Source organism: Ochlerotatus camptorhynchus, unplaced genomic scaffold (genome assembly GCF_037179485.1).
Source record: "Ochlerotatus camptorhynchus isolate MF236.1 unplaced genomic scaffold, CSIRO-AGI_Acam_v1.1 ptg000211l, whole genome shotgun sequence".
Lineage (NCBI taxonomy): Eukaryota > Metazoa > Arthropoda > Insecta > Diptera > Culicidae > Ochlerotatus > Ochlerotatus camptorhynchus.
The window spans coordinates 3,111,098-3,127,037 of record NW_027040701.1 but is presented as its reverse complement, the minus strand read 5'-3'; the positions used below and the strand labels follow the sequence as shown (position 1 = coordinate 3,127,037).

Here is a 15,940-nt window from a genome sequence, read left to right as displayed (position 1 = left end):
CCAAGGAATTGAGGGGTTGTGACCACGACCGAATAATTAACGTAGGAGTAAGAGATTATTTGTGTTGCTCTATTTAACCGAAGTATAAAATAAAAGTTTATTTTTCTTCCTGCCATTGACACTCTTACATGAGCTTGTGCCAGCTCTTAAATTAATATTCCAACCAGAAGCAATAAAACCTAAAGTTGATATTTATTAAACTGGTCATGTTTTTATTCCTTCATGTGTGAAGTTAAGAATTTGTATAGTTGGGAATGCTTAATGCCAAATAGCAGACATTTTAAACGATAGATGCGGAGATGAAAGTATAGAGTTGATAGTTCCGTTATAAATAGTGCGGTAGTGTGAAAATTGTATATAGAAAGAAGAAAGCGAGCAAAGGACCATTTTGAGGAAGGTACGAATCGGATTGATAATCCCCCTCACCAAACTCATCCGTTGATGAAAGATGGTGAGAGGTGTGTGTGTCCCGCCATTACTGGAAAAAGGATTGTTTGCCGATTTGCTCATGTACCTCGGATGTAAGGAAACAGTTCTATAGATTGTTTAACGCTCAAGTCGCCATCTGACATACATCATCTAGTCGATAGGTTTGGAAACTGAAATCGTTAAGTTGACAATAACAGGAGCACATACAGTGGTAGAGGCAACAATAACTGCAATTGCTCGCATTCTTCTTTCTATATACAATATTCATACTGCGGTACTATAACGGAAATATCAACTCTATACTTTCATCTCCACTTCGTCTACTTTAAGAATGATATTTAACGTTAAGCATCTCGAACTACACTAAAGGTGATGTTCTACAATTATTGCCAAACATAAAATGTCTTATCTGAAATTTTCATTAAAACATATTTTTTTAAAGTTTTCCAATGGAAACTATTTGCAACATATTGGAAAGGTTCATTATTGTGATTAAAAAAATCCACTTTAATATAATTTTCAATATTTTTTGCTTTTCCTTTTTTGTTTTTTACCTACAACTTTTCTTCAGACGTCATTTCAACTAGAAGTGACGTTTTCGTGCTGAGATTTACTGAAAAATATTCAAAATGGTTCAATATTACCACAAATGTGAATGATGATCGATTATCCAAAGTTTCATGCAAATCGGAAAAGCTCACGTCTTATTGATTCGTCGTTTGGCAAGGAAATGCTCTATAGTAAGTAAAGCTGAACTCAGGGTTTCGCCCTGTTCTTTTATTTTTATGATGCCTTCGCATCAAATTGAATCAAATTCATCGCTATACTATACCCTGGGTTGTGGAGTCGGTGAAATTCTTCCGACTCCGATTCCGATTCCTAGATCAAATGATTTAATACAGACTAAAAATAGAAATGCACTAGATTCTGATTTTACGCGATTTTTATTCGTTCGATGATGCCCTTATGCATAAAAGGTCTTATGCGTTTTAAAAAACAGCTTGTTATACCACGTTTTTTTTTTTTGAAGCAGGTTGCATTAAATTTGGTTGCAAATTGAGATTACACGGTCATAAAAAATCATCATATAGGGTAAAGCACAACTTTGACATAAGCGTCCATATTCATCAATCATATGTTTCAGGATGGGCACTGAATTTAAGAAATTAAATTCCCACAGCCATTCCATAGCAAAACGATATAGTTTTTATCAAAATTTCATAGAAAATACTAATTTTGTTCCATATCGCAAAGTATTAGACCTGTATTTTTTATAATGTCATTAAGGTGACCATTTCCATGTTGGTGGTGGTGCAAAAAAATCATTTTTTTTTCAAAAATAACTTTTTTCAAAAATTTATAACTTTTAAACCACTAAGCCGATTTTAAAGATCAACATATCAAATGAAAGGTATAAGTATAGGCATAGGAGTATTTAGCAAAAATCCAAAAATTGATAACTAAAAAATACTAAACTCAAACCATAACCAAAGAAAACAATGCGAAATCCCAATTTTCAAAATCATTATATTTTTTCTGCAAATTATTTTTAATTATCTTTTATTTGGTATTTTTATCTTTGAAATCGGCCAGTGGTTCAAAAGAAACAATTTTTTGAAAAAAAGTAATTTATGAAAAAAAAAATTTTTTTGGACCACTCTAACACAGAAATGGTCACCCTAATGACAAAATAAATAAAAAAAATATGAGTCTTATATTTTTTGATAAGGAGCAAAACTGTTTATTTTTTACGAAATTTTGAAAACCACTTTGTCGTTTAGCTATAGAATGGTTGTATTACCAGCTAAATATGGCAAGAAAACGAATATCAGCATGATTGTTTTACCTTCAATAGAGTGATTTTTAGCCAGTGGCTGGTTCATCACTTCCCGGCATGATTGATACCAGCAATTGATGTCACTGGAAAAAGACTAAAATTTTAACATTAATGCAGAAAACTGGAGGAACTCTCCCTCTCTATTGAGAAATAAATTAGATTTACGGAATAACATTTGAACGTTCGGGCGAAGTTTTTTTTTTTTTTGAATATTAAGATTATGAGGCTAAGCTAGATTTTCGCATTTTTTGAACTTCAGAAGACGCTAACAATATAGCGTATTTTAATGATCTCAAATTGAAAAAAAAAACATGATCCATGGAGATGGACAAATTTTAAGATTCAGACACTTTAGGCATTTAATTATAATGAGAATGCCAAATAAATTGAAGAGAATTGTAGAAGAATTTAAAAGATAATTCTAAAGGAATGGTGGGGAGAATTTGCCTAGACATATAAGATAATTTGGGAATCTAACGAGAGGGGCAAGAAAATTCCCAACATCCTCTCAAGGGCAGTTTGAGAAGAATTTCAGGGACATCCTAAGGAAAATTTCCATACAATTTTAAGGTTAAATCCAAAGAAATTTTAAGAGAATACTGTTGTAAATTCTAAATTGCATACCAATATATTTCTAAAGAATATACCAAGCGAATTGTTAATTAAGGAGACAAATAAAAAAGCAAACTTCCGCGATAATTTTTAAGAATGTACCGAATTTAAGAGTTTCTGATGGAAGTTTCTGGCGGAAAATCCTAAAATACTCTGCCCAGAATTTCTGACAGAAAGAAAGCAGTGTTAGAAAAATATCAAAAAATCAAATCTCACCAAAAAACAAGATCACGCTTGATTTCGTAGACAAAAATCAACAAGCAAACAACTGCGGTTGATATTTTAAGCTGTGATATCGCAGTTTGCAATATCAAACTAAACAATCACCAGCTGCAAATAACCGGAACTTCTATACCGGCTGGCACCATGTGCTTCGTGTCGTGCCATCGCACTATGGGCAAAAATGGGTCCAAAATTACCCAAAATTCAATATCTCAACAGCACGCTGAATTCAGGCCATGAAAAACAACTTTATTTTTTTCTGAAAAAAACTTTTAATTAACTTTTATTTGGTATTTTGAGTTCTGTCATCGGCCAAACAGTTCAAAAGTTATAATTTTTTGAAAAAAAAATCTAAAAAAAAAATTTCTTTTGACCGCCTTAATATATAAATAGTCACCCTATGACGAAATACAAAATATGGGTCTAATATGTTGCAATAAGGAACAAAACTACCAATTTTTACAAAATTCTGAGAACCACTATATCGTTTTGCTGTATACAAACAAAAAAGTGAAAACTCTTTTAAAACAGGTAGCAGTAAATTAAAACTTATTTAATCCCAATTAACCTTAAAATTTCGAATAAAAATCTTATTATTGCAGGCAACCTTTGGGGTCATTCAAACAATCGCATCGTTCAACATTTTTATGAATTAAAATAAATTTAGCGAGGGTTCACTTTTACCCCTTACTCCCCTATAAAGTGGTATCACGTATTCCCCTAATATCTCATGAACTGTTGTTTAAATACATAGTATTCTAAAACCATGCATAAAGTGCTTATGTTTTACGAAAAATAGAGCTGTGAAAAAACATTTCCTCCAAAAAGTAGGGGAAAATGGGGTAAAATGGTCCAAAACACATACCTACAAGGCTCTTCGGTCTATGGGACCACGTGCAATCGATTCCCCGGACGATTTCCCTTCTGAAAAGTCGTTTTTCATGGCCGGAATTCAGCGTGCTGTTGAGATATTGAATTTTGGGTAATTTTGGACCCATTTTTGCCCATAGTGCATCGGTGAAGATAAAAACGAGATAGCATTGTACTACCTTCTCTTTCTAAGAAAACGAGGGGCAACGGAATTATTTTTGCGTCGATTCAACTCTCAGCTTCAACACGCAACAAGCTTACACGTTGTGCATAATCTCGCAATATCAAATGAGCTTGTAAAAGCAATATTAAGTATGATATTTTGCTCCAATATCACGTGAGAGCGGAATAATATCAAATTGCTAATGATTATGCCATCACTGAGAGAAAGTAAAAGAGACATTTTGGAATAATCCTAAGGAAATCTTAGAAAAATTTACAAAGATATCCTGAGATAAGTTCCAAAGAAATGATTTAGTGCATTCAAACATTGAAATGATTCCGTACAGAGAAATTCAAGATCCAGGACTAACAAACAATTGCAAAATTTGACTGAGAACAAATATTAAGATCCTGGTCATGGAAAACCGTTCAAGATTATGGGGCAAGGAAATTTCAGAAAAGTGTAACAGTGCATTTGAGATCTCAAATTAGGGAAAATCTTCTAGATTCTGTGACACGAAAAGTTTTCAAGGCTCTAAAACCAACAAATGTATTCAAAATGACGAACTCTGAGGCATTGCTGTTTTTTTTTAGAATTCAGGCTTAATTTTGTGTATCGTGTACTATATTTTAAGAAAAATATTTGAACTTATACTAGCTAATTTAACTTAGAACATACATTTAAAAAAATGATAAATTACTCAATTCATCCAATCAAGTTCCCGGTTATTTCACAGTTTTTCCCGGTTGTTTTAGATTATCGGTGAACTCCCGGCTCTCCCAGTTTTTTAATGTTTCAATGTGTTTGGAATCAAGAAGCAGTGATAGATTTTTTAGCATTACCTCAACAGGGTGTGACTCTTTATCAAATCTAACGGTTTGTATTGAAAGCTAGAATAATATATCAATATACTTTAAAATCAAATAAAAATTCTTCAGAATTATAAAAAAATAACAAAAATTGAGAGTCAATGTCAAATCGTCATATTGTTTAACCTTGGATTTCAACAAACTTTAAAAATATCCAGATTATAGGAAAATTACCAGTTCAAGATCTTTGTAAAAACTTTCTATGTTGAAGAACTCAATATCTATTCCATGGAACTCAACTGAAAACCAAATCTATCATTACCAGATTTTCCGCATAATCAACCATTTTTCATAAATATGCTGTCTCGGAGTCAAAGTCGGACTCGGAATTCTAGCCGACATACATATTTTTGAGGAGCCGGGGTCAGAATATGATTCACCGATTCCACAGCCGTGATCATACCTGTTTTCTCTAACATGGACTAGGCACTATTCAGCCTCTAAGCTGTGCTCTAAGTATGTGTTCCATTTGGCGAATTTTCACTTAAATTTTACTGATGGCAAAACTTCAAATAACCCTACATAATTTGATAGACAAGGAGTTTATTTAGACCTGGTCGAGCACTTTTCGAAGTGTTCGTTTTTTAAGTGAAATTACATCAAATGGAACACCACCTAAGTGACAGTTTCGTCAATCCAATTCGAACATTCCTGACCTATCGAAATTTTTGATCAAATGATTTTCAAACAGAAATTGATCATGGATCCAGAATTTATTTTCGATCTTGCCGTTATGTAAAACAAGTCTCTTATTAGAGCAGTCCAGGCCAAGAGTAAAATAAATGGTATGAAACTTTGCATATTTTTTGTGATGGACAATCATCTAAATTTTTGCTAAAATTCAACAATTTCGAATAATGTATTTTTTTTTTTTCAAAATGGTGTCTTTGGCATTTTTCAATAAATTTTAGCACCGAATTGTCACTTCTGATCGAAATGACGTCTTTGACAAAGTTGTTGAGAAATATAAAGTGGTTATAGGAAAAATATACGTAGTAGAGTTGGTTGGAAATGCTAACATGAAGCTTTAGTGTGATGATTTATTAGCTAGAGAATGATCTTTAGAAGAGGGAAGGTGGATAGTTCCGTTAGAGTACGGCAGTATGAAAATTGAATAGAAGTTGAAAATGAGCGAAGGGCCATTAAAGCGACAGTCTTTCAAGATAGACGCACATTTTTGCCTAGCCCGTACGATGTACGCGGGGACTTGAAGTATGTCTCCAAGTCCACAGGCAAAAATGTGCGTCCCTCTTGTTGCTCATAAACTGACTGCGGCTGTGGAATAGTTCTAGCGACGTTTTCATCACTACCTAAAGCCCAACCAACTCTGAAAATCGTTAACTTCGCGTATGAAGTAACATAAAAAACACTTTGAATGTAACAACTCAAGGCGGGAGTAGCCGTCAACAATGCTGATGATGGTACAGCACGCAACAACCACCCTACTGCTTCCTCTCTGAGATGATCACGTTGGTCATGACGAGAGGAGCAACACAATAGTTGGGTAAAGAAGAACTGCATTATAACACACCATCGACTGGAAATTAGACCTGTGCGCCGCCGCGCCACGCCGCCGCCGCCGACGATTTCCATACGCCGCCGCCGCCGATGAAATTGAGCCGGCGCGCCGCCGCAGTAAAATGGTTCACGCCGCCGAATAAATTTATGTCACGCCGATGAAATTTTTATCGGTAAAATGCATCTTGAACGCGTTGAAATTAGAACTTTTGCGCACGCTCGTTCGTGGCAGCTAAAAATTGAGTGAAAACCCACTCAATTTAATTAAAACCAGATCTACTCTAAATTGAGTAACATAGCCAGCACCGAATTTGTACTTTTAAGTATTTACCAAAGGCTAGTTATTTGTTGATGAGTTATTTCTACTCATTCCCATAAATCCAAAATATCAGCAGCGATGCTCAATGCTGTCTCCATGCTATCCGCTCAAATGTTGCATCAATTATTCTGTATTATCTGGAACACCGCGACTATACCGGCCGGCTAGATGCAGGGCGTCTTAGTGAAGGTCCCAAAGAAGGGGGATCTGACTGTGTGCGACAATTGGCGAGGCATCATGTTACTGTTCTCAAAGTTCTGTACTAAGTTATCCTGAATCAGATACAGGAGAAGATCGACGCGACACTGGTGGCAGCATGCAGGATTCTGTGCCGGAAGATCTTGTGTGGACCATATTGTCACGCTCCACATCATCCTGGAGCAGGTCAATGACTTCCAATGTCCCTTTATTTGGTATTCATTGATTACGAAAAAGCTTTCGACCGACTCAATCACGAGAATCTGTGGGGCGCCATGAGACGCAAGGGAGTCCCGGATAAAATCATCAACCTCATCAAAGCGCAGTATCAGCAACAATCAATACGAAACTAACGATTTTGAATTGCCTCACTACTTGACTAGCCTATTAGCACAGACAAACAGACGTAACTCTTCATTGTGTATCTTCGTTCATGCATTTAACGGTTGATTTGAATATTATCAGTTCCGCGAACTACTCGCCGCAGCGCTGGCATCGGATCACTTTGACGTTTCTATATATTCTATAGAACTTTTATGCAATATTGTTTACGAGTTAGTGAGCAATCTTGTTTTCCGCGAGAAGCCAGAGAGATGTCGTTACTGAGGTTATATGTTTTGAGATACTATGTTTTCAAGAACAAGTTTTTCAAAGAGTTACGTCTGTTTGTCTGTGCTATTAGTCCCAAGCAAATCGATTAACCTACCCCATTCTAGTAGAAAGTCTAGTACTACACTGTGTTTGTTTTGATTCGCTATGAAAGTTTGACAGATAAAATGAGGGGTTCGTGAATTTTCTCATGTTTCGAGGGGTGCATCGATTAGCTTGGGACCAAAGATAGTACCAGAGCCGAGCCAAAAAGTTGAGCTCGTTTCTTCGGGACCTTCTGGTCTTAGAGTTACCTCTACGGTATCAGGCTTTTACGTGCATAGTTCTGCAAAATGGCTTGAACCGATCAACAATGACAGAACAACCGACTGAGAAGAGTGAGTGAATGTGGTTTACGAAGCACTGGAAGCTGTCAAATTAGACGCTTAAAATTGATGGAAATACCCAACTTATTGTCAATGGCGTTTCATCGCGATCTAAACAAACACAGACCAACTTTCTCCAGAAATCGCGTTTCTATGATGATTCAAGATGCATCAGTGCCAAACTGGGACTGCCAACAGGTAACCTCAGAAGCTGTCAGTCAGCTGGAAACTGACTGCCTTACGAACAATAGCAGCGGTTTCATTCGGCGAAAGGGTCAACACTTGCTGATTAACTACTTCCAATGGATGATAATCGCCCTTATCGAGGATGCCACGAAAATTGGTGATCCAACGCAGTAGTAGAAGCTCGGTGCAATGATCGCGCAACAGAACTATCGAAATATAAACAAATTTTAACGTTTAACTTTTTCCAGGCACCATTAATACCGTCATAAAACTAAACGGAATAGGATCAAGCAAAATGACCTTAGATAAAAACAATTCAGTCTGAAAATTATCTCCATTAAAGCCAAATTAAAACGTTTTGTATTTGTTAACGATATCATGAAAGCAAAATAGCTTTTTGACAATTAGCCTATGGAAAATCAATTTTTATACCACCGCCATATTGCTATTATTTTTTACTATCTTCGTTTTTCAAGATGCTATTCCATGAAAATAACTTTAATCTCATAAATTCATCATTGATCAGTAATAGAGATTCCGAAAATCATTTTATATCTCGGCTGGACGTAATGATTCATATAAAAATTAACTATACGTTGTGTCCTAAATTAAAAATAATAAGTAAAATCAACGATTTCCGAAGGCGGACCCATTTTTTCGATCTTTCGAAGCATATTTCACATTAGATTTAATCTGTCACCCAAAACTAGACCACAAAATGAGAACTACTTTGATAATTTTGGTAATTCTTTTGCATTGGATGAGGAAATTTAAAAAGATTTTTGAAAGATTCATTTTTGGCAAGATCTGATGATATTTATATATCACTTTTATCTTGATCCATGCTTTATTTTCAGTGCGGTTAGCAAGCGTCAAAGGCAAATGACACAAATATTGATGCCAAATGGCTTTTATTGTAGTTTTAATAAGGATTTAAAATGGTTTTCAATGCTTCCGCCGTATAACCTTTTTGCAGCAAATCAATCTTGAAGTGCCTCGAAAATATGTCCTTCAAATCCTTTTTCGGGGTGGGCCAACTAGATTATAGACTTAATGAGGTTTTGGTGGATGAAATAAAGGCAAAGCCGTCTTGACCAGGGTTTTATAAATGTTGTTTTATAGTAGCCTTGTAGTATTTCATAAATCGTTAAATGTTAATTGGGAAGGATGTATACTATCACCGCTACTGTTCCTCATCGTAATCGACGAGATCATGGTGGGTGCAATTGATCGTGTACCGTACCAAATCAATGATGCGTAGGATATTCTGGGTCTTACAATCGTCAAATAAATCCAGTGCGCAGCAAAAAATTAATTTTAATATTACATCCAAGAGGATGCACTTCAATCATGTCGAAAATCTCATGTAATTTTTATGGCCACAAAAATAAACAAATGCAGTAAAAACAACGTAATGTCAGTTTATGCACTGTATTCGTGATAATTTTGTCTTTTATGAAAAGTAATATTACACCATATTTTGGACACGATTGAAGTGCATCTACTTTGATGTGATATCAAAATTATTTTTTTGCTGTGTGGATCATTTTTTGGTTTAGGCCCCATTTCCTACCAAAAGTTTTCTTACTTATCCAAATAACATTTATTGCCTTATTTACAACCTGCTCTATATGTGAATTCCAGTTAAATTTACCAGAATGCCTCCCAGATAATTGACTGTCCATGAAAGTTCTAAAGAAGTTTTATTTTTTTCAATTTATAGAAATTTTTTTTATTAAAAGTTTGTTATAGAAAATTTTCTTTTCCGTGTAGTACCGTTCACAGTTCAATAGTGGTCTTAAAAGGGTTTATATTAAATCCTTCTTTTGCGCACCACGATGAAACATAATTTAAAGCAGTTTGCGTTCTATTTGAAATGACATTATCAAATTTTGCTCGTATTATTATGACTTTGACATCAGGAAAGCCAATTATCTCGAAGCCCTTTGCTTCTAAGTTTTTGCGAAGACCGACCATAAAATAGGTGACAGCACACCTCCTTGAGCACACCCTTTTACAGCTCTAACTATTATGGATGAGCTTCCAAGATTTGCTGAAATTTCTCTTTTGGAAAGAATCTCAGTAATCCACTTAACGATGCTTTTGTCGAATCCACGCTTCAACATAGTGATTTTCGTGGAGTTATAAGATGCATTATCAAATGCTCCTTCAATATCAATGAACGCTGTTAGCAACATTTCTTTTGATTCAGAAGATTTTTCTAGGTTTGTAACAAGCGTGTGAAAAGCTGTTACTGTTGATTTACCAGCTTGATATGCAAACTGATATTTACTCAAAGGAATTGTAATCAAGTAGGGGTAAGTTGGGCATAGTTAACAGGTGAGACATAGTAAGCATCCCATGCACCAGCTTGGACTTCCAGCCGTTCGGAACAAATTGGTTGGCTGTAGGATCAATATCATAATGATATTGATCCTACTACCAGTTGATTTGTTTCATGCAGCTGGAGATCCAGAGCCAAAGTGCGGGATGCTCACTATGCCTCGCCTGTTCAGTATGCCCCTCCTTCCCCTACGTTGATTTTCATTTGGATGTCAACACGGGCAACCCTTCCAACTTTACGGTAGCGGGCAAACAGTGGAGAAGGTCGTAAGTTTCCAATATCTTGGCAGTCAAATAGCGTCGGACGGTGGGACCAAAAGCGACATAGGTGTACGAATCAAGAAGGCTAGGGCTGTCTTTGCGAGTTTACGAAACGTATGACGAACGTGAAATCTGTGTTGTTAAAGGCATGCAAGACGTGGTGTGTTTCAGCGGAGAACACTCAGAAGCTGCAGGTCTTCATCAACCGATGCCTGCGGTATATAATTCATGCCTGGTGGCCTCACAACTGGATCTCTAATGCCGAGCTCCATCGTCGATGTCATCAGAAGCCGATAGAAACAGAAATTCGAGAGCGAAAGTAGAGGTGGGTCGGCCACACACTTCGACGGGGCGGACACGAAATCTGAAAGCAAGCGCTGGATTGGAATCCACCAGGGCATCGCAGCAGAGGCAGACCCAGGGGCTCATGGTGGTGGAGCCTCAACAAGGAAATAAAGTAAGTCGATAGGAATCCAACCTGGGCCCAGGTCAAGACAAAAGCGAGCAGCCGCCCAGGATGGAAGTCTTTCGCGTTGGCCCTTTGCAACTCCGGTGGTGTAAGTAAGTATCCTTGGTTGGTACCCTTGGTTCGCATCAAGGTGTTGTGTGTGCCCGCCACCAGCACGCCTAGTGAATGAGTTTTTAACATAGCTGGACTGACCGTATCTGCACGAGGCATCCACCCTAAAATGTGGATAAAACAATCTTCATTCATGAAAATAACAGCATTTGCAAAAATAGAGTTTTGCAGTAAGCAGTGGCTGTTACGTAATGCAACAGATTGCTTTTATATACTATCCACCCCTACATACGTACTTGACATACTTTTCTAAACAAATTCTGCATGCACGGCAAATGCTCAAAATTGAGTAAGAGTTACTCATATTTGAGTTCGGGTTACTCAAATTCGCGAAAACGTAGGTCACTCATAGAATGAGTAAATTTTTCGACGCTTTTCCGAGGAAAACTTCTCGAATACGAGGCAAACTGATTGTGGGTTTTTGTCTATCTACTAGTACACTTCTCACCTGTGTATAAATTTCATAAATTTTCCCCATAGTCGAGAAGTTTTCCCGGGAAAGTGTCGGAAAATTTACTCATACTATGAGTGACCTACGTTTTAGCGATTTGGAGTAATCTTAACTCAAATGTGGGTAGAATTTTTTGTCCATGTGCGATTGGTTTAGAAAGTATTTTTTTCTAAATAATTAAAAATAAACTCACGCCGACCAACGCCGCCACGCCGCCGCCGCCGATAGCAAACGGCGTGACGCCGCCACGCCGCCGCCGCCGGCAGAAAACAACATATCACGCCGCCGCCGAAAATATTTTGATCGGCGCACAGGTCTACTGGAAATGCTCTAGCAGCGTGGGGCTTTAGGTAGTGATGAAAACGTCGCTAGAACTATTCCACAGCCGCAGTCAGTTTATGAGCAACAAGAGGGACGCACATTTTTGCCTGTGGACTTGGAGACATACTTCAAGTCCCCGCGTACATCGTACGGGCTAGGCAAAAATGTGCGTCTATCTTGAAAGACTGTCGCTTTAATGGCCCTTCGCTCATTTTCAACTTCTATTCAATTTTCATACTGCCGTACTCTAACGGAACTATCCACCTTCCCTCTTCTAAAGATCATTCTCTAGCTAATAAATCATCACACTAAAGCTTCATGTTAGCATTTCCAACCAACTCTGAAAATCGTTAACTTCGCGTATGAAGTAACATAAAAAACACTTTGAATGTATACGTAGTAGTTTTTTGATAATTTTGGGTGAATATTAAAAAATAAGTTAAATACTCAAATATTTCAAAATTCTTATAGTCTATTTTTATATACAACAAATAAAATGTTCAAACCTTTGACCAAAAGTTCTTGTCCTACAATTTGTATAAACTTTCAAGTGTCCATGGTTTTGAATGATCATAAAGACTGCATTTTTCATGAGGTAAAATAAATTATCAGAAATGAACAAGAACATTTTGAAATATATAAGTACTTACCACTTTTTTAATAATTACATAGAATTGCTTTAAAATATTTACAGTTTATATTCTTCCCGGAAAACCGTTATCTACAAATTTGTCTTAAGCGTCATATTGAGAAGTGAGGTTTTCGTGCTACAATTTATTTAAAAATGTCAAAGACGCCATTTTGAAAAAAAACCTACTGAACACAAATAGCCGAATTTTAGAAAAAATGTGAATGATTGTCCATAACAAACAATTACATAATGTCTCGTGCAAATCGAAGAAAGTCTAGATTTATCGTATCATCATTTGACGTGGAACTGCTCTTTAGTTTTGAAAATTCTAAATCCAAGTAATTTTCCCGCCCCTCTGGAACCTTCACCGCCTGTTGAGTACGGTGTTGATAGTAAGCCCAACTTTTCGATTAAGTACATAATACTTGTCCAAATCCATGAATTGACACGAATATTCCAGGCTTGGTTATATAATTATTAATCATATGTTCAATGACACCCCATAAACTCCGATTTCTCTCTACCATGTAGTTAATCCTTTTTTCACTCCCAGTGTAGCTCACACTTGAACCGCTTCAATTAATCGGGATTACGTTGCAGCCACTTGAAACTGCCACGCTATATTATTTATATACGACACCGTCAGTAGAGGTTATTGCACGCCTTAACAGAAATTAAGTTATAACGCTGGAGTGTTTTCCATTAACAGTAGCCCCTACAATGTGTACCGTGCAGGATTGAAACCCATTCACCTCATACAAAAAGTAAACTTTTTTCGATTAATTTCACGGTAATAAAGTAACTTCCACTAACGGTACAGCGGGAAGTTATTACTTGTCATCATTTCCGTAATTCAAACACAACCGACTGTCCTAAAAGAGTGGAGAGGCAAAGAGAGATTATCTATTGATGTGATTATTGTTTTCCAACATCCTCCCCCACTCGTTGCCAGTGGCGATTTGTTAAATTTTCCATCTCATTTATCATATTTCTTTCCAGAAAATCTTCAGCATTATTTGGTGTAGCGTCATCGGTCGCATCAATCAGGAAAATATTTCCGGGGAAAAAAGCAAAAACCAATAATAAACTTGCGCAATATTGAATTAACAGCTCTCATCGTTGATTTTTTCGCGATACCAGGATCGGTTGTTTTATTTCCCGTGCAAACAGTAAATAGAGACGCGTGTGTGTAAATACAAATAATTCATCCAAAGGTAAACAGTTTTTTGTTTGTTTCGAGAGTGAAATTTCCGGAGAAGAAGAGGAAGAAAGCAGAGAAAGTGTAATACACTCCGAGTGAATGAGAATCTGCACCACCCTGAATCCGGTCAGTGTCAATTTCAAAATTATTATTACCCGAGTGCTGGTGGGTTGAGATTGGATCTAGCGACCTGACGTAATAAAACCAGATGTCAGTCGTTAGTGTTAGCGTAGAAAACGAGTTGTAAAAATTCGTTGCAAGAGGATAGCTGGAAGAAAAAATCTTCCGACCTGAGAGACGAGAAGCAACCGGTTGGCTGACTTTTGATTGCACCTGTAAAATCTTAAGTGGTAAGTTTATATTCAGATGGTACATCAACTAAAGAATTAACATAGGGTAATGATTGACGGAATCTTTTTTCCATATAATTTTACTAACCACATCTGGCGATCTACTTAATGTACAAAGTATTAAATTAATCTGCAATTTATGCTATAGAGAAGATGGCGAGATTAGTGACCGAGAACCTTGTCCTTAATTGCGTCGCATAAAATAAATGTCTGGCTACTAGATCAACGTTGTTGAACAGCAGGGTTAACCAGGCGTTAACAATATAAAAATAAACATATTAATAGCTATTGAATTACAAATGTATAGAAACCGCATACTTTGAACTATAGTGAAAATCAATTAGAAAACTACACCGGAAAATAATAATCATCCAACAATCTAAAGAAATCCATTCATGCATTCAAAAGAGAGAATCAACAACAGCCGAGTAGTTCAACTCGAATTTTACAAATAAACATATATCCTGTTACATGTTAGGAAGGTCTGCCTTTTATTCTTCGTAAATGTATAAATAGCACACTTCATTCCTTCAATACATATACCGAAATGCTACCTTTTCATCCCTTGCAATAGTTAAGACCCAAAAATTTGCTAGGCAGTTCCTTTGTCCGTTGGCCACAATGGACGCTTTCCAACCAGAGCTAAAATCCACCCATTGACTGGCTCCACCATCTTCTCTCTAAAGGTCGGGTGATACATAAATGTGATGGAAAAGTATAGCTCCATTTCCAATCGTTGGTGGTAGGCTCAACCTTCCTGCCGCTGCTGTCTCTGTTTGATGTGACGATGATGCTCGCTTATCGAGGTAGTGCGTGGTGAAGGGGCGGAAGTTCCAAGCTACTAACCGCCAGTGACCGAAGAAATGGAAATGCGAGTGCGGTGCTGCGACCTGACGTGAGATTCATTAGCGAAAGCGATGAGATTTAAACTTCTGTTATGAATAGACGGTCCAGTGGATTTTGAAGGACGCTCTGGAAAAACGAAAAAGGCGAACGCTTCCGACCTGTAGCAAACGCGTTTCATTAGAGATGGAGGGCAATGGTGGATTGATGGCCCGCTGGGATCTTTGATTTACGTCGTTTCGTCGAATTGATTTATATCCAGCAGAGCTGATGCTCAATGCGCAATTTGAAAATATTAAAAATTAACTATTATTTGACAGAGATTGATTGCTAAGGGACCGATGATTTTTTACTCCGAACACTTATTAATATAATTATAATTGCTCCAACATTCACGCTCAATAACAGTACCTAGCTTTACTTATGCTCTGTGACCGTTGGCAGCACCCTGATTTTTCCCCTCCGTTAATCATAAATTGAGTCCTATTTGCGTAATCAATGCCTATTATCCCCAGCTGATTATTCAGAATATTTAATTAAAACTTGATTGCCACTGTCATTTAAAATCCTCCTTTAATGATCAACTCAAACGGTTGATAACTACGCAACCTATCATTACCAACTACCGCACTGTTTTACGACAATTAAATCCTACACACATCCCCAAGTGATAAATGAGAACTAACCAAACTAGTCCACTTGTAGCATTGACCACCACCATCAGGCTCCGTGAGCTGCCCTGAAAAATATTAAAGCCCGTTT

The 15,940-nt window shown here is 36.9% G+C and overlaps 1 protein-coding gene across 1 annotated transcript in view; it reads left to right on the top strand.

Annotated features, from left to right (window-relative positions):
• The window catches only part of Ndae1 (Na[+]-driven anion exchanger 1), a 162,164-nt gene that overhangs the window by 17,121 nt on the left and 129,103 nt on the right, over positions 1-15,940 (top strand). The window contains exon 2 of the mRNA XM_065224407.1: positions 13,784-14,335. The gene's annotated coding sequence lies outside the window, so the exon portion shown is untranslated. The remainder of the gene's footprint in view (positions 1-13,783; positions 14,336-15,940) is intronic.